Below are 21,760 nucleotides of genomic sequence, written 5' to 3' on the forward strand. Positions count from 1 at the left end.
GGCGTCTTCTTCGGCAACAACCCCCCGGGCGCCGGCGGTGCCAAGGGACTCGGGCCTCTGGCGGAGGCTGCCGCGGCCGGCGACGGGGCGGCTGCAGCGGGGGCGGCCCGAGCCCAGTACAGCCTCCCCGGGATCCTACACTTCCTGCAGCACGAGTGGGCCCGCTTCGAGGTGGAGAGAGCCCAGTGGGAGGTGGAGCGGGCGGAGCTGCAGGTGAAGACCCTCCCGGCCTGGCCCTCTTCATCCCGCCTCTTGGCTCCCTTCCGCTGCGGGCCCTTCCCCCGCTCCGCCAGCCCTCTCCCGTCCCCTCCCCCGGTGCTCCGGTCCATCCCACCCCGACCCTCATCCTTTTCCTCCCTTCACCTTTGCCTGTCACTGACCCCACTTCTTCGACCCCGGTTCTCACTCCTGCTCCTGATAACGTTGTTTACCCGCGCCGCTCCTTTTCATCTGCTCTTTCCCACACTTAACTCCCAGTCTCATTTCAACTCTCTTGCCATCCCATATCTAGGGCTTCCCTTTCAGTTTACTAATTGGGCTGACAGTAGTTTTGAGAGACGCCAAGCAAATCATTCTCTGTCCTAGCGTGTGCCAACCTAGATCTAGAGACGTTCCCCGCAGACGGTATTGGCAGTTGGCGCTTCTCTCTGCAAGGAAGGTGATCAAAGACGACAACAGAAGTTGTGACAGTGAGGCCCTGACTGTAGGCGAGAAGCAGACATTGGGTAACAGTGTTATTAGAATTATCAGCTCCCTTATATATTTTTGTTAATATTTCTTCTCCACCCTCTTTCCTCCCCCTCACGTCCTCCCGCGCTTCTCTTAGGTATTTCAGATTCATGGATTTTGAATGAAGGACCTGGATGGTGACGGTTAGATGATGGTTCAGAGATGATTCCTGTTTTCAGAATCTAAAACTTCCCAAGGGTTAATTTTATGTTTAATGTTTTGTGAGACTGATTTTTACTTTAAAAGGAACTAAAGGGGCTTTAAGGTTAGTTACATTGCCTGCATAATTTGCAAGATAAAGTATATCCAGGGAGGAGCTGTGGTGGGTTCTTAGAAGAATGAAAGCTAGGCTGGTACTTTACAGGCCATTCTGAATTGGTAAGTAGGTTTTCAGTAGCTGTTCTTAAAAAACTTCCAAGGCATACACCAATTTTAGGAGGAACATAAAGAACTGTGAGTAGTTGCGCCTTCCTGTTTTATGGGTTAATCTTGTATACTTACGAAATTTGGGTATAGTTTGGTTGGTGAAAACACTTGAAGTTAAAATGCCTACCAGTGTGTCACTTTTTTTGGTAACGTATTATCTTTGGCACTTAAAAAAGGAAAGAGGAGAAGTCTGTTAAATAGAGTCATATGCAGGAGCAGGCTGCTTTGGTGGAGTGGAAGTGGCTGTGGAAAGAGCAAAGAGACAGGGTTATAGTAGACAGCATTACAGTAAGGGCAGTGCTTACTGCTAGCTCTGTGACCTTGAAGAAATCCTTTAACCTATCTGGGCTTCAGTTTCATCATTTATTCAGCGTGCTTATTGAGTGTTGCTCTGTGTCTCTAGGCCCTGAGATTAACAAAACCTACAAAGCTTCTAAGCCCTCATGGAACTTATGTTTTAGTCGGGAAGCAAACAATCAGCAAATGCGACTTAGGATATAATGGCCCATAGTGGCACCTGCTGTGAGAAAAAACAAATCAGGGTGTAGGAATAGAGTGTGATAGGGGCGGCTATTTTAGATGGGGTGGTCAGGGAAGTCCTCTGGGAGATGATGTATGAGCAGGTGAATGAAGTGAGGGAGTAAGCATAGTTTCTGTGATTCCATTTAAGTCTATATTTCTATAGTTGTATGTTTATATTCTTTGGCAACTTTTTCATCCCTTCTGTAATGTTGCTTTAGTATCTGGTCTGTTTGATATTTGTGAGTTTTCTCATAATGAATCTGTGTCTGTACAGTAACCAGCAAATTCGAATGCTTGCTTACACGTTCACCTTTATTAGCAATGCATTCTATAAATGCGCTTGTAGATTTCAGGCTTCAAAGAAGTGTTAAAGGCAGGGTTTAACTTTAATGTACTATTGTGGGAAATGACTTTTCTATGTAGCTACGTAAATTTTAATTTCTTTTCCAGTTTAGGGAATGTAAGCTAAGTCACACTAATTTGATCAAAAACAAATGAGAAAACAATGTCTATCTTCCTACCTGTAGAAGTTTGGGAACTCCAACACACCTTGTCCTCTGTTTGTCCCATCCCTGAATGTTTAAACTTTTCAATTTACCCGTAACTGCAGTCAGTCTTCAGTTTTTTTTATTACACACACACACTACATTCTGGGTTGTTTATGACAAATGTTACATTTTAGGTAGGTTTCCCATTGGTGCTCATCATATAAAAGGACTACTTTTTTGTTACAGTATCTCAAATTGGTGCTCAAGTTAAATTAAGCTTTTGCAGAGAAACTTAAAACGTGTCATATTTTCTGAACGGAAAAAGTATTATGTCTTTGGGGGGGAGAGGATTTGCAGTAATCTGTGGTCTTTGTACCCTAAATTAGTATAATTGAAAATGTAGGTTTAATCATTTCTTTATATCAACATCATTCAATTTGGATCCTTCCCTTCGTATTTTGTTCGTTTGTTTGTTTGGCCGGCCATTGGAATTTTCCTAGAAAAACAATAGGAAGTAAAAGAGTTGAATGAATTGTGATGAAATATGGATCAGTTGGTGTTCTCTTAATATTTAAATCTCTTCTCAAGTCATTAACACCAAAGTCAACAAAAAATACCTTTAAGATGAAGTCTAATTTGTACCTTCAAGAACCTGTCAACCCTGCTTTTACAAATGGGGCAGAGTTGTGAAACGTAGTCCAAGCTCTGGTCTACCTGACCTGCCTTGACCACTTCCTTGCTCAGATCTTGGGAGTAAGGAAACAGCTACATAGTACCAAAAACTTCTTTGTCATTGATTTTCCCCTTGCCCATCTTAGTTAATAGACTGTCTTTTTTACTTTTGGTAATGCTCTCGCTCCCTTCCATCCAGATGAGAATAGGCAATTTGTGGGGGAAAAAAAGAATATCAATGCTATTACAGGGCTTTACTTTTGTGAATGGAATTGGAGAAGGAATACTAATAATATTTGAGAAAAATTTCTGTATGTGAGACATTGTGCTAGATAACCTCAAAGAAACATGCAGTCTAGTTAGTATGATAGGACATAAACAACATGTACAAAAATCAGAGTGTTTATCATTGGGGGGGATGTCAATTTTCTTAGACTAGCATAAGAGAGAAGAGCTAACAGTGAATGGGGAGAATAGCAGGAGGAAAGAACTTTATGGAGTAATGAGAACCTAAAGCTCAGTATTTGAAAATTACTGACTTATGGGAAAGCCAGCATGTAAATTAAAAAACAATTTGGCCCTAGATTTTGATGATGCATTTGTGGAGTGGGGAGAGGCTCTCATATTTACTTGGAAATGCTAGAGTTGTGTGAAAAAAGGTGATATACTTGAGTAGCTTAGGGCATGTGGTATGGAGGCTGTATGCTGGAGTGTTTATGAATTTGAGTTTTTGTATTAATGATTCATATTTTCATTCAACAAGTATTTTTTAAGCAACTACCTTATGTCAGTTCCTATTCTAGGAACAATGAAAAAAATAGACCCTGCCTCCATGAGCAGGCAGACAGATAGTGATAAATAAATACATAAAATGTTGGAAGGTTATAAATGCCTTGATAGAGTAAGGGGGTATGGAATGCTTGAGAGTGTAGAATGGAGAAGAAGAGCTTCACTGTTAAGGGACCATTTGAGCTAAGACCTGAAAAAGTTTTAGCTGAGGTGAGGAAAGAGCTTTCTAGGCAGAGGGAACAGCCAGGGGAGGGAGCATGCTTGGCATATTTGAGGAATAACAAGGAGGCAAATGTGGCTAAAGTAGAGGAAGAGAATGGAAGAAATGATGTCAGAGAGGTATTGGGTATTGCCCATTGTAAGGACTTTGGATTTTACCTTAGCCAGATGGGTAACCACTGGGATGTTTTGAGGAAAGGAGTGATAACATCTTTAAAAGAAACCCTTTGGAAGGATTCAGAATAGACTTGGAGGGAAGACAAGGGTAGAAGAAGCAGGGACACTAGTTAGGAGGCTATTTTAATTAATGTAGGCCAGAGATACATTTGAGGCATAGTGATGAAATACATATGAATATGTATTTTAATACATATTCAAAATATAATGGATTCTGAGTACATTTTTGAAGGTAGGACCAGCAAGATGGGCTAAAGATAGGATGTGAGGTTTGAGGAAAAGGGGAGTCTGAGAAGGCTCAAAACTGTTTTGAATAAGCATCTTCATAGGACTGTTGAGAAGATTTACTGGGCATTTTTTTTTTTTTTTTGGTGGCTGACTGGTAAGGGATCTGAACCCTTGACCTTGGTGTTAACAACACTACACTCTAACCAACTGAGCTAACCAGCTAGGCTCTGAGCATTTAAATGGAAAAATAAGCACTTAAAATGAAAGTTTATTTTTTCTTATGATTATGACTTTTATTTACAGTTATCATGAAAGGCAACATGGCATAGACCTGGGTTTAAATACTTGCTGTAAAACTTACTATTGTATTTTACGTTTAAAATACATATTTGCCATAATTTTGCCTTCTCAGAGCCTTAGTTTCCTCCTGTGTAAGGTGAGGATAATAAATTACCTTGTGAGTATTAAATGAGATACTTTAAAGTACCTAGCAGAGACCTGGTGTGTAATACAAAATAAGTGCTGAATAAATAAATGGTAGCAAATGCGTGATGTTAAAATTTTACTCTCATTTATCTTGTCTGCAGAGTGAAGCATAATATTCAGTCATGAACTCTTCTGAGGCTAGAGCTTGTAAGTGCCATCCTGGGACCATGCAGTCTTAATATTCTGGGTCTGACATTTAATAGGAGTAAATGTTTGCCTTCAGTGTCAGCCTCAAAATATTGATTATATTCTTCAAATGTTCTTCCTTCCCTTAATAACCCACTACGTGTATGTTATCTTGGAATTCATATAAACGTTTCTAAATGTATTTGTCTTAACTTTGCATTACATCTTGGGTAAATTGCATACATTAACTGACAACTCTATAAAACTAATCCTTGGTTTTATTTGCCGTTTAAACCACCTCCTTTAAATTTGGAGCAGGTGAACCCCATCGTGGTATAGTATAATTTTGTGAGGAGGTTCATTTTTCATTCTGTTCATATCCTTGCTAATTTCATAATCTTTAATTATATTTTGGAAAAATTATAGCGGTTTTACTCTTTTAAAACATATCCTATTATTTGTCAGTTTAGTTCAATATTTCTCAAACTTAGCTGCAATCTTAGAATAATATGGGGGTACTTTTAAAAATACCCAATTCCTTGGCTGTACCCCAGACCAGTTAAATCAGAACCTTAGGAATTGGGGCCTCTGGCATTAGTATTTTTTTGAGCTCCCTAGTAGTTCTATTATGCAACAGGGATTGAGAATCACTGCTTTAGTTGTTGTTTTTTCTGTTTTTACATATATGAGTGTATATATACATAAAAATGTGTGGTGATTTCAACACTTATGCTAGTATTCCATATATGGGTAGCTTTTTATAAAATTTCAGATACAATTTCTGTTATGTTTCCATTATACTTTCTTCTGATAGCTAGCATTTTATTTTTAGGCACTAGAATATTGTAATTTGAATCGCCTCCCTCTGACTGAGTGACATAATGATAGAGTAATCTTTGAGCTGGAATGCACTTTGGAGATAATCAGCTCCAGTCTTCTGTTATAGGTAAAGTGAGGCCCAGAGAGAGGTTAAGTGACCAAGAATGAAGTACGTTTGTTTAAGCTGTCATTTAACTCTCCAGATGTTTTTACAGTTTTTTTTAAAAAAGCCCTTTCAGATACATTGTCATGTTTGATCCTAACAATGTTTTGAGGTAGTCAGAGCCACAGTGATGCTACTTATTTTTCTTTTTATTTAAAATAACAGACATGGTGATTTTACTATGTCTTTCTGCTTTCTAGCTTTTTTTATCATTACATTTAAGATTACTCTGTCTTTGATGTTTTATAGTTTCATTATGCTGAATCAGTATAGATTTCTTTTTATTTCTTTTGGGACTTTAGCTCCTTGAATGTTTGGATTGGTATTTCATAAGTTCTGCAGATTTCTGTTATTCTCTCTCTAGATTTGTCCTCTGTTGCATTTTCTTTTCTTCTTTTTTAGGGTGCCTGATTATAAGTATGTGTAATTTAGGCCTTCTCCTTTATCTGCTCCATATTTTTCATCTTTTTATCTCTCCATGCTTTTTTCTGGATAATTTATTCTGATTTATCTTTCAGTTCATTAATTTTCTCTTTCGTTGAGTCTAATCTGTTAAAGCCATCCAGTGAATTTTCAGTTTTGGTTATTGTTGAAGTTAATTTTGTTACTTTTCAAATCTGCTGAGTCTTTTTTTTTTAATGGGTAAGGGGATCACAACCCACGACTTGATGTCGTCCACACCACGCTCAGCCAGTGAGCGCACTAGCCCTCCCTATATAGGATCTGAACCCGTGGCCTAGGCGCTAACAGCACCGCACTCACCCGAGTGAGCCACGGGGCTGCCCCCCCCCTTTTTTTTTAGTGTCCTATTCCCTGTAGGTGTTTTCATGATCATGTTTTATTTTTTTAAATCTTGTAAGTAGTTATTTTATAGTTGGTGTATCTGCACTTCCTTTATATGAGGTCTTAGAGGTATCTTTGTGTGGTCTGTTGTTTCTGCTGGTTCTTGCTCATGATGACTGGTATCTTTGTGTGCATGGTTTATCTTTGTGTACTGCTCACTGTCCTTGAAAAAGTATACGACTAATCTCAGCTCTCAAATAAAGGTGACTTCTTCAGAAAGGTGTTGCATTTACTTTTACTAGATGTCTGGTGGCATTACCATTCCAGAACCACTTTATTTTTTAATTTTTTTTTATTTATTTTTTATTTTATTTTATTTTTTTCCCTTTTTGTCTTTTTTCGTGTCCGGCAACGGATCGCAACCCTCAGTGTCGCGCCCGTACCAGACCGGGACCGGCGACGGGATCGCAACCCTCGGTGTCACGCCCACACCTCGCTCAGAACCACTTTAAAGTAAATTGGTTGCTTAAGGTTTTTGGACCACCTAGCTGATGTGAATTTTGATTATGAATACATTTACAGACCAATATACTTTTGCTTCATCTTTGCCTTAAGACTGTAAGCCCTTTAGGGTCTTAGCTAAATGTGAGGTGTATCACCTATTAGACTCTCCATTCTGGATTGTCTGGTCTTTGATTTTTTCCCTTTGGTATAAGACTGTCCAAACTAAAGTTCGAATTTGTTCTGACTGGCCAGTACCCAAAGAGCAAAAGGGGCTTTTGTTCCCATACCTCATTGGGTTCCTGTTTTCCTTTTAATTTTGACCATATGATATTGGTTTTGTGTTGCTTTTAAGAAGATTGTAAAAATATTTTGTTCAGAATTTTTAGCTGTTTTTAGTAGGAGAGTTGTTGTAGGGCACCATTATTGGAAACTGAATTTTCTTATCTTACTTTCAATATCTGACAAATAAGAATGGCCTCCAAAATTATCTGGGGAGAAATACCACTGACAGCACTTCTGTATCAAGAGATGTACCTATTTAGTCCTAAACTTTATTTTTTATTTTTTTTTGTCTTTTTCCGTGTCCGGCAACAGATTGCAACCCTCAGTGTCGCCCCCGTACCGGACCGGGACCGGCAACGGGATCACAACCCTCGGTGTTGCCCCCGCGCCTTGCTCAGCCAGTGAGCGGGAACCGGTCTGTATGTGGGATCCGAACCCTCGGCGGGAGCGCCTCTGCGCTTCCCAAGCAGCGCACTAGCGCAGTGCGCCACCGGGCCGGCCCTAAACTTTATTTCTAAATCTACTTTTCTTTGAATTCCAATGATAGGGTGCCACCTACAATTTTTCTCCAAATTCTTGGGAATTTGAGCACAGTTGAAAACAAACAAAACCCTTTACGTGTATGTTTTTGTTTTTGTTTTGACTGGTAAGGGGATCGCAACCCTCAGCACAGTGCGGCCTGCACCATGCTCAGCCAGTGAGCACACCGGCCATCCCTATATAGGATCCGAACCTGTGGCCTCGGCGCTACCAGCGCCGCACTCTCTCGAGTGAGCCATGGGGCTGGCAAGTTTTGTATGTGTATGTTTTTGTTTTTGTAAAACCCTTTACTATGCAGTCTTTGAGAGATAGGTTTGAAAGTTGAAATAATTTGGACATATTTCCCTTTGCCAACTTGCTATCTACTTGATATCAGCTATACTTTTTGATTTATGAATGTTGTTAGTGGTATCCACGTTTCAGTTCTGGGCCATTAGAAATAAAATTGCCCTTGGGATCTTTGGAGTTTCTTTTCTGGGTGTACAGTTTGACACAGCAGTCTGTTGACTATCATAATTTGGCCATGGAAAGTATGGGCCTTAGAGTCAGATAGCTCTCTTTTTATTTATAATTTTTTCCAGGCCATATTATTTGTAAAGTGTATGGTAGTATACCTACCAAGCAGGGTGGTAGTAAGGTTTAAAAAATGTAAAATACATGACACATGATGGGTGCCCAATATGTGGTTCAGACTTTTATGGACACAATGTATAAAATTGTATTACTTATTTAAATTTTAGAAGCTAAGAATCAGTTTAAGCAGTCCATTTGGCATAGTAGGTACTTATAGTCTCTTTGCCCTGTAAGCAGTGGTTTGAGGAAAATAAACTGACTGTGTTGGAAGTGAGGGACAGGCCAGAGGGCAATACTAGGTGGTGATAGTTTGTAAGCATTGAGGACTGAAGGTTGTAATAGAGGAACATTTAGAGTTTGGGAGAGAAACTTAGAGACAAGAAAGAGAAATTGGGGAAGGGGATAGAGGAGGAGAAGAGACAGAAAAGAGGAGTAGGGGGTAGTGGGGAACAGAAGTGGACAGGAGGGAGAAATGGCACACATTGACCTGTTCTTAACTCCCCAAAGGTATATTATCTGTGTTTTTTTTTTTTCCTTGGTGGCTGACTGATATGGGGAACTGAAGCCTTGACCTTGGTGTTAGAAGGTTGTGCTCTAACCAAACTGAGCTATTCAGCAGCACAGTATCTGTGTTTTTTATTTCAGCACCTGTAGGGTTCTAGGAATGACAGAGATACACACACACGTGCGCACGCGTGTGTGTGTACTTTCCTCCCCCTGCCCCTATCTCTACTCTCAATTTTCTATCCCCTTAATTACACTAAGAATAGTTTACCTCTGGAGAGACCTTAGAATTAAGTAATCTCATCCCTTGTTTTATCAGTTAGGCCCAGAGAATTGAAGTGACCTGTCTCTGGTCACTGTGAGTTGGTGTAAACTTAGTTTAGAACCCAGGAATCCTGGTACCCAGGTTAGGGCATTGTTCCTTACCATATCCTCAACTTTTATTGGTCTTTTTCTTCAAGTAGAATAATTTAGTGAAACAATGATATAGTAAGGGGTCTGGAAATTCTTTAACAATTTGTGTTCCTCAATAGTGTTTAATAATGTATTACTCTAATTTCTTTTAATAATTTTATTTATTTTTGTGTAAGGAATACTGAAACAAAATGTTTATTTCTTGTTTAAAAAACCTGCAAATTTGGAGCTTTTTCAGCTTGCTCTGAGGGTAGCTTAATTAGGTTCAGTATATGTATTTTAATATAGTTTGTATTTTTTGGTCATATATCAAATTTTGTATAGTGCTTTGGTTATGGGTTATTTTCAGTCTCTCTGTTTTACATATGCTATGTTAGAATAGAATAATACGTCAAGTGGTATTTGCTCTTGTACAGAAAGTTGTTTAAGGAAATAAGATCATTTTCTCTGGGAAGACTTAATGCTGTTTAACCTTTGTCATAAAAGTACCTTATCAGAATTAGATGATGGAATATTAGAACGTTGGTATATAAGAAGGAAATTTTATTGTAGAGTTGGCTGGAAGCAGTATGGCAGAAGAAAAAGAGGTATTTTGTTTTGGAGGTGAGATCAGGAGAAAAGTAAGAGAATAGGAGCCTTGGAATTCAGGTGAGCTTTGGGATATATTGAATAAGGTTGGGTGGAATAAGTATTTTGGGTGTGGCAAATAGGTTCTTGGCGTAATTGAAGTAGAGACATTCAAGGAAAGGGCCAGGGGGAATGTTTCATTACTGAACACACAGGTTCCTTTAGCACTCATTTGCATATGACAGAAATTGGATCCAATACCAGTATATCTAGTTAGGATAAATAAACACAATGTCAAATTCCGCAAGGGTGGTACCAATTTCACCTGATGGAAAATTACAGCTCAGTCTGGGTCTTGCCCTCTTTTTTTTTTTTTTTTTTTTTTTTTTTTTTTTGTTTGGTTTGTTTATACTTCCTAAATGAGAAGGCTAAGCAATGAGAAAGGAGCTTAAATTATAGGCACATCCAAAACCTGCTCCTGAGGAATGTGGATTCCTATAAAGCTGAAAGGAAGGGACAGGTAGGAGCCTGGGGATCTGGGTCAGCCTACTTACTGAACTTGAAAGAGTAGAGTCAGTCAAGGAAGAAGGTATCCATGGTCCCAGTAACTCAACCCAGTACTTTATCTGTTGTTTCCTCTTTCCTTTCTTCTTTACCCTCCAAAAATAATAGTTTTGTTTATTGAGCACTACTAATCTTATGCCAGGTACAGTGGGCTAAGCACTTTACATGTACAATCTATTTTAATCTTTGTTAAACTATATTTGGTAGGTATTAATCATTCTCTAATTCATAGATGAGGAATTTGAGGAGAAAAGTTAACAAATTTGAGTCTGGGCATGGTAAGTTGAAGGAAATAGTTTGACATTTTTCATTTTTCTTTATGCTCCTGGGGTCAAGGTACAGGGCGGGAATGTTTTTCTTTTGCTTGTCTGCCTGGTGAATTTCTAGTCATCTTCAAGATTCAGTTTACTTTGTCTGGGAAATCTGTCTGACCTCCAGTTGCAAGGAAGCTTCAGACTTCCCTAATAGCTTGTGTATATAAGGCAGAAGCATTGTCATCCAGCACCATCCAGACTCGTGATTGATCAGGTAATCCAAAAAGATAGTTAAAATGATATCTTAAATAATGCATTTTAAGTTAAAAACATATAAATGTATAGTTATTTGCCAGTGTAAGATCAAGCCCACCTATCTTTCACTTATTTAGTTATTTATTTTTTTAAGAATGCTGATTAGAGTTCTGTGTCATCCTTCTTGAATAAGCCACAATTACAATGTACTGTTATGATTTCTGGTTTTGGTTTTCCTTGAGTAAAGCACACTGAATGTAGAATCCTAGATTTTTATGACCTTTTCCCCAATTTTTTACAGTTGTTTCCCACACCTAATCTGACAGCAGTTTTTTAGTGGGTCTCCTTTATTGTCTTGTCTTTCCAAAGCGTTCTTTCTTTTCATATCCCTATTTTACTGGTTTATGTAATATTTAATTGAATTATCTAATTAAAGTAACAAGTGCAACTGGTATAAACAGGTTTGGGAGGAAACCCAGTTGACTCTTGGTGAGCTTATACAACTCTACTATGGAAATTGAAGTGTATGGGTGAACTATAAAGAATAACCTACCAGCTGTGAATATTTAATATGCTTTGGTCTTTGAGCAGTGTTTTACAAAGGGTCTAGAGAATGCTGGCTAATCCATAGGGTTGGTTAAGAGGGGCTAGTGGTGAGAACTTCTCTGTATCTCTACTATAACACTTATCTCATACTTTGTATCTTTGTTTCCTCACTATACTTTGAGTCACTTAGAGGTGTTTTTTATTTCACTAAGGTCCAGCAGAGTGACTGGCTTAAATGAATGAATCATATATTATGTTACATTGTTACTGAATATGTATTAAAATATAGGTCTGTATATGTATATCTTCTCTTCCAGCTAAATTGTGTCCTTAAGGGCAGGTCCTGTGTCTCAGATGTTTTTGATATTTATAGTGTTTGTCATAAATGTAGTGAATGTACAATGTATGTTGGTATTAGGGGAGCAGTGTATCTATTCCTTTTGCTGCTAGCTAGTTCTGCCCTATGACTTCCACTGGAAAGAGCCTTTTGAAGCAAATAACACATCAGCATTCTATTGTGTAGAGCATTGCCTGGGTGCTCTCAAATCATTTTGAAAGAGCTCATCTCAGGGACTACACTAGCTTTATAATTGCCACTTGATGCTAGCTGCACGCACCAAATGGCTGTGGGTTTTGGTAGTTGTGAGTGTAGGGCTGTCTTCCCCCGGTGCCTTGTGTGTTACACAGTGACTGCCAAGAAATGTCTTCAGCATCATGTCCTAGAAAGCCTTTATAATTAGCAGGGCCCTGTAACATTTTTTTTTTCTTTTCTAATGTTCATGCCTTCAAATTTTATGTATGTTTCTTACTCCTTCTACATAGATAACTATGAGCATAATTGAATATTTTTTCTTGAGGATAAATCTTATTTGTTAACTTTTGGTAATCTTATTTTAAATAAAATATCTAGTTATTATTACTTTGCATTCTACTTTGATTTTGTTTATATGTTCCACTACCAGTATATCGTGGTATTTAAACTTTTTTGAACTCCACTTCTTTAAGTATATAATAGAAATGCCTCGTTTAGGGCCGGCCCGGTGGTGCACTGCTACAGTGCGCCACTTGGGAGCGCAGCGACGCTCCCGTCGAGGGTTCGGATCCCACATACAGACCGGCCGCTCACTGGCTGAGCGAGGTGCGGGCGCGGCACCGAGGGTTGCGATCCCGTTGCCAGTTCCGGTCCGGTGCGGGCGCGACGCTGAGGGTTGCGATCCGTTGCCGGTCACAAAAAAAGACAAAAAGGAAAAAGGAAAAAAAAAAATTCCGGTCCGGTGCGGGCGCGACGCTGAGGGTTGCGATCCGTTGCCGGTCACAAAAAAAGACAAAAAGGAAAAAAAAAAGAAAGAAATGCCTCGTTTTATAAATAGAAATAGAGTTTGAAAAGCTTTAATCTTTTAATCTGAGCCTGATTTTTTCCATCAAAAAATTAAGTTTTAGCTTTTCAGATCCTTATAGCTAGCCAAATAGAAATACCAAAGTTGCCAAAGCCTCACAGAAATTGTGCCATCACAGAATTTAAAAAGTTCTGTGCTTTTGCTTTAAGACTTTTTGTTGGAACATTAGGCATTTACTGGATATCTGTCATTCTCCTAGGCAGTAGAGATACAATAGGCAGATATGGTCCTAGATCGCATGTAGCTTATAATCAAGCAGTAATTCTTAACTTTGGATAGACCTGAGTCCATTATGCCAATGGTAATATCCACTTTGGCCATGCCATTTTAGTTTTCCCTATTTAAAAACCAGTAACAACAAAAGAAACCCCTTTCTCAGCTCTCTTATCTATTAGTACTGTCATTCTGTCCTTTCTTGTCTTTCCTTTCACTAAATTTCTGTGAACAGACCACATTTACTGTCTTCAGTTTTTTACTAGTCTCATCTTTTCCTCTTGGTTTTTTTTTTTTTTGTTACCTTTTTCTTTCTCTTTTTCAGGTTGCTCATTTCTCATTCTCTTGGATCTTGTTTCCAATCCTTCATTCAGATGATTGATCACCAGATTTTTTCAGTAGTTACTCTTTGATTTAAGTCCTAACACTCTAAGTCCTTTTCTTTAGGTAACTTACAAAATTACATCCCTGTGTAGTCCTGATATTTTTCTGCAGTTAAAATTCTATATGATCAATTCTTGCTAATGTCTTCACCTGGATGTCCAGTTGTCACTTGAAACACAATCTTTCTTTCTAAAACCCTTCTCCCAAACCAAGTTGACCCTCCTCTCCATACCTAGCCCCTGCTAATTTACCCTTTTTGGAAACCTAGGTTAAACATTCAGCCTTTCATTTTATTTTTATTTATTTATTTTTTTGTCTTTTTTCGTGTCCGGCAACGGATCGCAACCCTCAATGTCGCGCCCGTACCGGACCGGGACCGGCAACAGGATCGCAACCCTCGGTGTTGCGCCCACACCTCGCTCAGCCAGTGAGCAGGAACCGGTCTGTATGTGGGATCCGAACCCTCGGCGGGAGCGCCGCTGCGCCCTAGGTTTCCAAAAAGGGTAAATTAGCAGGGGCTAGGCATGGAGAGGAGGGTCAACTAGGTTTGGGAGAAGGGTTTTAGAAAGAAAGAAGCGCAGCGGCGCTCCCGCCGAGGGTTCGGATCCCACATACAGACCGGTTCCTGCTCCTAGGTTTCCAAAAAGGGTAAATTAGCAGGGGCTAGGCATGGAGAGGAGGGTCAACTAGGTTTGGGAGAAGGGTTTTAGAAAGAAAGAGAGCAGGAACCGGTCTGTATGTGGGATCCGAACCCTCGGCGGGAGCGCCGCTGCGCTCCCAAGCGGCGCACTGTAGCAGTGCGCCACCGGGCCGGCCCAGCCTTTCATTTTCTTACATTCACTCTCCCAGCCATGTGTAAGTTTTGTGAACTCTGTAGTTTTAAATTCATTTTTAGTTATTTAATTCCTAATATGACTGCTGCCCTGGTTCAGACCCTCATCACCTCATATCTGGGTGACCGAAGTAGAGGCCTTCCTAATTTTTTACTTCTGGTTTCTCCCCTGGCCAAAGTAGTCTACACACAGTACTACCTCCAAAGCTTCTAAAAATAGTAATTTGTTCAAGACATTTAAAATTTTTTATTTTATTTTTTGCCTATTATAGGTTTCAGTCTCTCCATAATTAGACTATTTATATTTCCTACCTCTTAGAGTACTCTTTCTAAACAGAAATAGTGTAATCTTTCTTTGTACATAAATCGTATTTACTTTTTTTAGTCATTGTTTAAAAGGTTCATCATTCTGAAATGTCCTTCTACCACCTTGTAGTTTGTATTACTCTTTCAGATTTCTGTATGAGGGTACCTCAAAAAGATCATGGAAAAATAGAATTTAAAGATAATACAAATCTTTGCATGACCTTTTTGAAGTACCCTCATATTCTTTATTCAAATTTAGCTTAAGTCCCATTTTTAACACTAAAACTTTTTGGATATCCTTAGCTTTTAGTGAGTGTTTCTTTTTTAGTCTTGACTTGTTTTGTCATTTGGCACTTGGGGTGCACAACCTTATACTGTTTACTTCTCACAAATCTGTTCAATTAATTTAACACATATTTATTGAGTGTCCGCTACATGCAAGTGGCTGTTCTAGGCATTGGGGATATTTCAATCAACAGCATTAGACAATCTTTGCAGCTTTAGCAACTTCCTCAGTACTTTTTTTTTTGGTAGCTGGCTGGTATAGTGAGGTTCCAAACTCTTGACCTCGGTTTTATCAGCACCGGGCTCTAACAAAGTGAGCTAACCGGCCAGCCCTCTTTACCTTTAAAAAAAATAAAATTATCTCCAGCACCTATCACAGTATGTGTTAATAATGATGATGTTAAAGTTGAGTCCAAATTTGTGAGAAGGATCCCCTGGCTAATAATGCAGGGATTAAAAAACAGCACCTTGCTGCTGATCAGAAGGTGCTGATAACTACAGAGAAGGGGATGATTATGTGGAGGATGAGGAAGTCTTCTGGAAGGTGGTTGTTTTTGTCTTTAATTCGATAATTTTTTTTCTTAAAAATTGGCCAGAGTAACTGCCTTGGAAGATATTAATTCGACTGTATACCATTAGTCTCCCATGAAAAGGACACAGATAAGCAGAATGCAAACATAAATAGAAATCATTTTTAAAAAATACTCATTGTCTTGGGATCAGTACTTATTCAGCTCTTTTTTCCACATGCCATGTTTAGTTCCGTGTAATCACAGATGTTAATCTCTTTCATTTTTTTAAGGGAACTAAGGCTGCTCAGAAAAGTTAGGTAACTTTAACAAGGTTGCACAGTTTAGTGAAAGAATCAGGAGTAGGAATCTCTTAACTTCCACATAGTGTCTGTCTTTACAAAAATTCAATAATTGATGTGTATAGTTATTGTCCTGACTTATCAAGAAAAATTAAAGTAGGTTCACTGACTTTTTTTATAATGAAGGTGGAATTTGTAGATTCTTAAGATTTAATGTACTTAGTGCTTAAATGATTTAACTTATCTCAAATTTTTTATATATGTCTCATATTTCCTATTTTCTCTACTTGTGCTCTCCTCCTTTGTTTTCAGACTGTTTGAATAAATGATTGCTGTGACATTTTGATTTAATTTTGTATATTTTTAGCAGGAACTGAGTATTATGATAGCTGAAAGGTAGTTATTAACTAAAGTTTGTTTTAATAAAACTAGTCTTCTCTAGTTAAGGAATCCATTTATATCGATTAAAAAAAATATTTTTGTAAGTTTGCTATCACATGAATTAGAGAAAGATTTGGAACGTGAATCACTGATTAGAAACCATCAGTTTTTCTACCAAAATGAAATAGTTCTAGTCTTTATTTAAATTCAGAGTTAAATTCAGATTTTATTTTTAAAAGCTGTCTAAATTTTACATTTAGAAGAAATGATTTATTTAACATTTAAAGTAAGAATTGGTGTACATACAAAAACACAAGATGTATAGAAATATACAAAGTAGAAAGTACCCCTTTCTCTCTCCAGTCCTGCTATTTAGAGATAAATTCTACTAACAGTTTAATGTATGAAGGTGCTTCAAAAAGTTCATGAAAAGATTTGTATTTTATAATTATATTTTTCTATGAACTTTTTGAAGTACCCTTGTATATCCCTGTAGATTTTATGTATATACACATGTAAACACACACACACTTGGGAGTTTTATTTAACTTCCATTTACCTTGGTGATATTTGGGATCTTTACATTTTAAGTCTTCTCAACCAGATTTTCTCTTATTTCCTTAAGCAGAGACATCCTGTACTTAAAATACCTAGGAATCAACTTAAGTATTTATAGGTTTTATTACTAGTGTGAGTGGGATCTTTTCCCCATTACATTTCTAACTGGTTTTTTCCAATACATGGTAAAGCTGTCTGTGCTTGTGTGTGCAGTGATTTGCTCACCCTGCAGAAGTACTTTATTCTTTCTCATGTTTGGTATTTTAGGTGGAAAGAAATCAATTGCGAATGTATTCACTATGAGTCTCGGAATGTCGTATTATGATGGCAGAGCTACAGGGTCTCCTTTTTTCCCTTAACAATTAAAAAAAAAATTTTACATGGAAGATGTGTAGTATTTTTTTTTTCTAAAAATTACTATGTAGCATGTTCAGATAGTTTTTTTTTCTAGTTTTGTAAGAGGTGCTAACAGTAATAGACGTTGAATGTTAATTGACTTTTTGCATCTACTAAGATAATCTGTTGTTTTTCCTCATTTAACCTACTTATGAAATCACTTTGGTACTGTTGTATCTGCTTTGTTAATATTTTATTTAGGATTTTTGCTTCTGCATTCTTAAAGTCATTATTTTTGGTAATCTTATTTAAATCAGGTGCAGAGAGTCAAGTTCTCATACTTCCCAGTTTATGGAACATTATCATCATTGGTCTGCACACAGTCCCTCTCTTGTTTGATTTACTTATCCATTTTTATCTCCATTCTTCTTTTATATTCCCCTTCTGCTTTTTAAAAATGTATCTTTGTAAAATACTGTTTTTCCTACTCGTGTATTTTTTATTTACAAAAATCAAATTGTGTCATTTTCTATTTTTTTTTAGGATCAAGCTACAATGTTTTGTGTACATTCAGTCCATTACTTTTACTTAATATGAGAATTTCTTTGATATATTAATAAGTAGTGAAATTGCTGGTTTGTTGGGTATATGTATACTTAATTTAACTAAGTACTGTGGATTGTATTCTATATTTTTAACTCAGTGTACGTATTTGTTTTAAATATGAGTTTGTATGTAATTATTTTAACTGTTTTGTGTCTTCTCTTTTTGTTTTTGTGACAATGAAGTGAGTTAATAAATATAATACTCGGAACAATATACATAGTATGAGTTTGATAAAAATTAGCTTTTATTTTATATATTTTCACATGTGTATAGTAGTGGTCTTATACTTATTTTTAATAATTATGTAAGCAAAACATTATTTTTGCTTATCTTTCTGTCTGTCTGTTTATAATCATACGGGAAAGTACAGAAGGGAATTCAGCAACTGTTCACGTTGGTTATCTCTGGAGTATGGGATGGGGGTAAAGGAGTGGATCTCTCAGTTTTTGCTCTATGTGTTTCTGTAAAGTTTGGGTATTTTTTTCCTTTTTATACTACATTTTAATGGTTAGTAAAATTCTTAAAAACAATTGAAGTATAGCTTACTGAACTACCCTCTTTTTGAGCCTTTGGGTAGTTTTTTAATAGAACAATAGTAAATATATGGCAAAATAGTATTAACAATTATCATAAAAAAATACACATTAAAGCAATGAGATACCCTTTTCTATCAATAATTTTTTAAAAATAAATGATAACACCCAGTATTGTTGGAGATATGTTAAAACTTTTCTCTCATGCATTGTTGGTGGTATTGTCAATTGGTTAGTACCTATCAAGAGATATGAAATATTTATGTTTTGACCTGTTAATCCCACTTAGGTTAGTCTATCCCAGGGAAATAAGCAAAAAATTGTGTTAAAAGTCTATATGCATGAGGAGTACTGTTGACAAATTATTTTATTATGGTGAAAAATTACAAGCAATCTAAGTGTACAACTATAGTGTAATGAATATCAGTTAGGAATGCTTTTGACTGCAAGTATACCCTGTTAACAGTGACTTAGCAATTAGAGATCATATTTTTCTTACATGAGAAAAATATGGGTAGTCTAGGGCTGGTGCAGTGGCTCAGTGATGACATAAGGAAACTAGGTTTCTTCTGTCCTCATCTGCCATCCTTCATCCCCAGTGTGTTGCTTATTGTCCTCATTACATTATGATCACAAGATTGCTATAGCTGCAGATATCAAAACCACACTGTAAAGCAGCAAGGTTTGTTTGCAGTATTTTAGGAGCGAGGCTTCTTTATCAGTGAATGATAAGCTTTCCCAGAAGTCCTCCTCCCCTTCTCCAGCAGATGTCCATATATATCTCATTGGTCACATAGTCTGGCCACAGTAGAATCTAAGAAAGCAAACATTTGGCTTTCCAGGTTCTATAGTGGGAAGCTGCAAAGTAGAAGGGGCTTGGGAATGTGTATTTTGAGTAGCCAGTACACAGCATTTGCCACAATGGTTAAGTAATTTATGGTAAATCTACTTGAAAACCTATAATATGGCAATAAAAATGGTGGCATAAAAACAATAATAACATAAAATGTTGGCATGAGAAAAAGTAAGTGTAAAATTTTGCACTATGATTCTAATTATGTAGAGAAATGGACTGAAAGGGAAATTAGAATGAAATAATTCAAATAATAAAAATAGCGAATTTCTTTGAACAGCTCTGCACATTCCTTTTTTTTTTTTTTTGGTAGGCGGGGCAGGGGGATGGAGAAAGGTTGGTGTTCTCTTGGGTTATATTTCCTGAAGGAGCATTGCTAGATGATAGGGTATCTGTGTAGCTTTATAGCCCCTTTTTGCAGAAGAGATTGAACTAATTTGCGTTGCCTCCAACGATATGTAAATATATCTAATTCATCTGCCTGTGAACATTGGATTTTAATTATCATTTTAATTTACTGTTTTTAAAACAAAAAAAATTTTGAAGCTACGGAAAAGTTCCAACAAGAGTACAAAAAACTCTTCACCCAGCTTCACTAATTGTTAATATTTAATACTGTGATAATTTGTATTTCCTATTACAAGTTAAGCTCTACAGTTTTTCATGTGATGATTTAGCTTCTATAGATTCTCATGGCTCTTCATCAGTCTTCTGTCATTTGTTTCTGAGTAGAGTCTGGTTATTGAATTGGTTAATATTGACTAATATTGACCTTTGAAAAAGATAACCTTTTATTAGCTATGTCTCATGTGCGTATTTCCTCTTCTGTTGCTTTTCCTTTGGAGTATATCTTATCATTGTTTATTATGTAAAATGTCTTGTATTTGAATATGTTTACTACATGTTTCTTAAGTCTGATTATAATCATTTCTTCAGTACTAAGAAGGGCATATGCTATTTCTATAAGAATGTAAAAAGTATTTTTTTTTAAACAGTCAGTATTTTATGTATATTATAAACTCTGTGTGAAAAATTGGACAATGCTTATGGTGGGGATATACCTCCAAATGAATGAATGGGTTTTATTGCAGTGTATTGGTTAGAATATGAATGGAATCAAGTCATTTCTTTTCAGAATGATTGATTCCATTTTTTGTCCTAGTAAGTATTAAACCATGATCAAAAGATTATATTACTTCTGTTTTAACATTTTTAGTGATTACACTAGTTAGAATCATTTTTTAAAATCTGTTTGTTCAGTTCTATTCTGTTCATCAAATGCTTACTGAGTAGTGATTTTGTGCCAGAAACTTTGCTAGGCACTATAGACCCAGAGGTAGGTAAGACACAGTTCCTATTTTAAAGAAGTTAATAGTTCACTAATCACTTAAAATAGAATCTGCCAGTGATGTGCTGTGTTGATAATTGATACGTTATCAAATATAGTTTTTTAATTTTTAATTTTTTTCAGAGTAATATATGCACACAGTTAAAAATAGTACTGAAGGTCTTATGATGTTTTTACAGCTGTTCCTTGATGTACCATTCCCTGACTCCAAGTATAACTCCTCAGAATTAACTGTTTTAACCTAGCTGCCATTTCTGTTATCTTCATATTTCAAAACCATATTCTTATACAACTCTCCCTCTGTCAATTTAAAATATTATCTACTAACTTTGTGTTATGGTGAATGAGGATTTAGCTATATCCTTTAGCTTCTCTGCTCCATTTCCTATCCCTGAAATCTGAAAACAGAGTTAGATCACAGTAATTTGAATTAATATGTACATTATTATATAAATATATATAAATACTACTTATTTTTATGACCCCCAGATAGTATGCTGTGTTTCTTTTCCTTTGCAACTTTTTGCTTTTCCTGGAATTAATGATTATCTCACTTTTTTCATAGTTTAGTTTTCTTCGAACATTATACTACTACTATTCACACGTTTCTGTAACCTTTTAATACAAATCTGTATGTGGCCAAACCTATCAGATAATTTTTCAGTCCCTCCTCCCCCCTTTTTAAAATCTGTTCTTATTCCTAGAGCTTTGTAGCATGCTCTAATGTGGGCTACTTAAGGCCTTTGGTCCTGGAGCTTCTTTTTGCTTCTTTTTCTTGTTAGAACTCTTGTTTCCTGGATCTCATGCTTTCTTTTTAGTGTATCCTCTTATTTTAATAATATTGTTCATCTATTGAAAGGGTACATGGGAAGTAACTGGAAATTTGTATGTCCGAAAATAATCGAATTGATGGAATTACAGGTTATAAAATTTAAATACATTGCTTCATTTTATTGTAGTTTCGCTATTCTTCTGATTCTCAACTGTATATTTGTCCTGTTTTTCTTTCTCTTGGGAGCTTTTTACCCCCGGTTGTCTAAAGTTTCATGATTATATGCTGTGTGGGTTTTATTTTGTGTGTGTGTGTGTGTGTTAATTTTTATTTATTGTGTTTCATAGTGGTGGATTTGTTTCTGTTTTTCAGCTCTGAGAAATTAAAAAAAAATTATTTCTTTGATATTCTCTTTTTGATTTTCCTGGTCTCCCTTTCTGGAATTATTATTAATTGGATGCTGGGCCTTTTAATTGATCCTTTTGTGTTCTTATCTTTGCTTCCTCTTTTCTATT

At 36.8% G+C, this 21,760-nt stretch overlaps 1 protein-coding gene and 1 non-coding gene across 2 annotated transcripts in view; one reads left to right on the forward strand and one right to left on the reverse strand.

Annotated features, from left to right (window-relative positions):
* Window positions 1-6: 6 nt before the first annotated feature.
* The window catches only part of STRN (striatin, calmodulin binding protein), a 114,405-nt gene continuing 92,651 nt past the window's right edge, over window positions 7-21,760 (forward strand). The window contains exon 1 of the mRNA XM_008575440.1: window positions 7-213. The gene's annotated coding sequence lies outside the window, so the exon portion shown is untranslated. The remainder of the gene's footprint in view (window positions 214-21,760) is intronic.
* TRNAN-GUU lies at window positions 4,399-4,472 on the reverse strand. Its single transcript has one exon. It is a non-coding gene; the product is annotated as a tRNA-Asn (tRNA).

This window comes from Galeopterus variegatus, unplaced genomic scaffold, assembly GCF_000696425.1.
Source record: "Galeopterus variegatus unplaced genomic scaffold, G_variegatus-3.0.2 Scaffold1188, whole genome shotgun sequence".
In the NCBI taxonomy this organism is placed as follows: domain Eukaryota; kingdom Metazoa; phylum Chordata; class Mammalia; order Dermoptera; family Cynocephalidae; genus Galeopterus; species Galeopterus variegatus.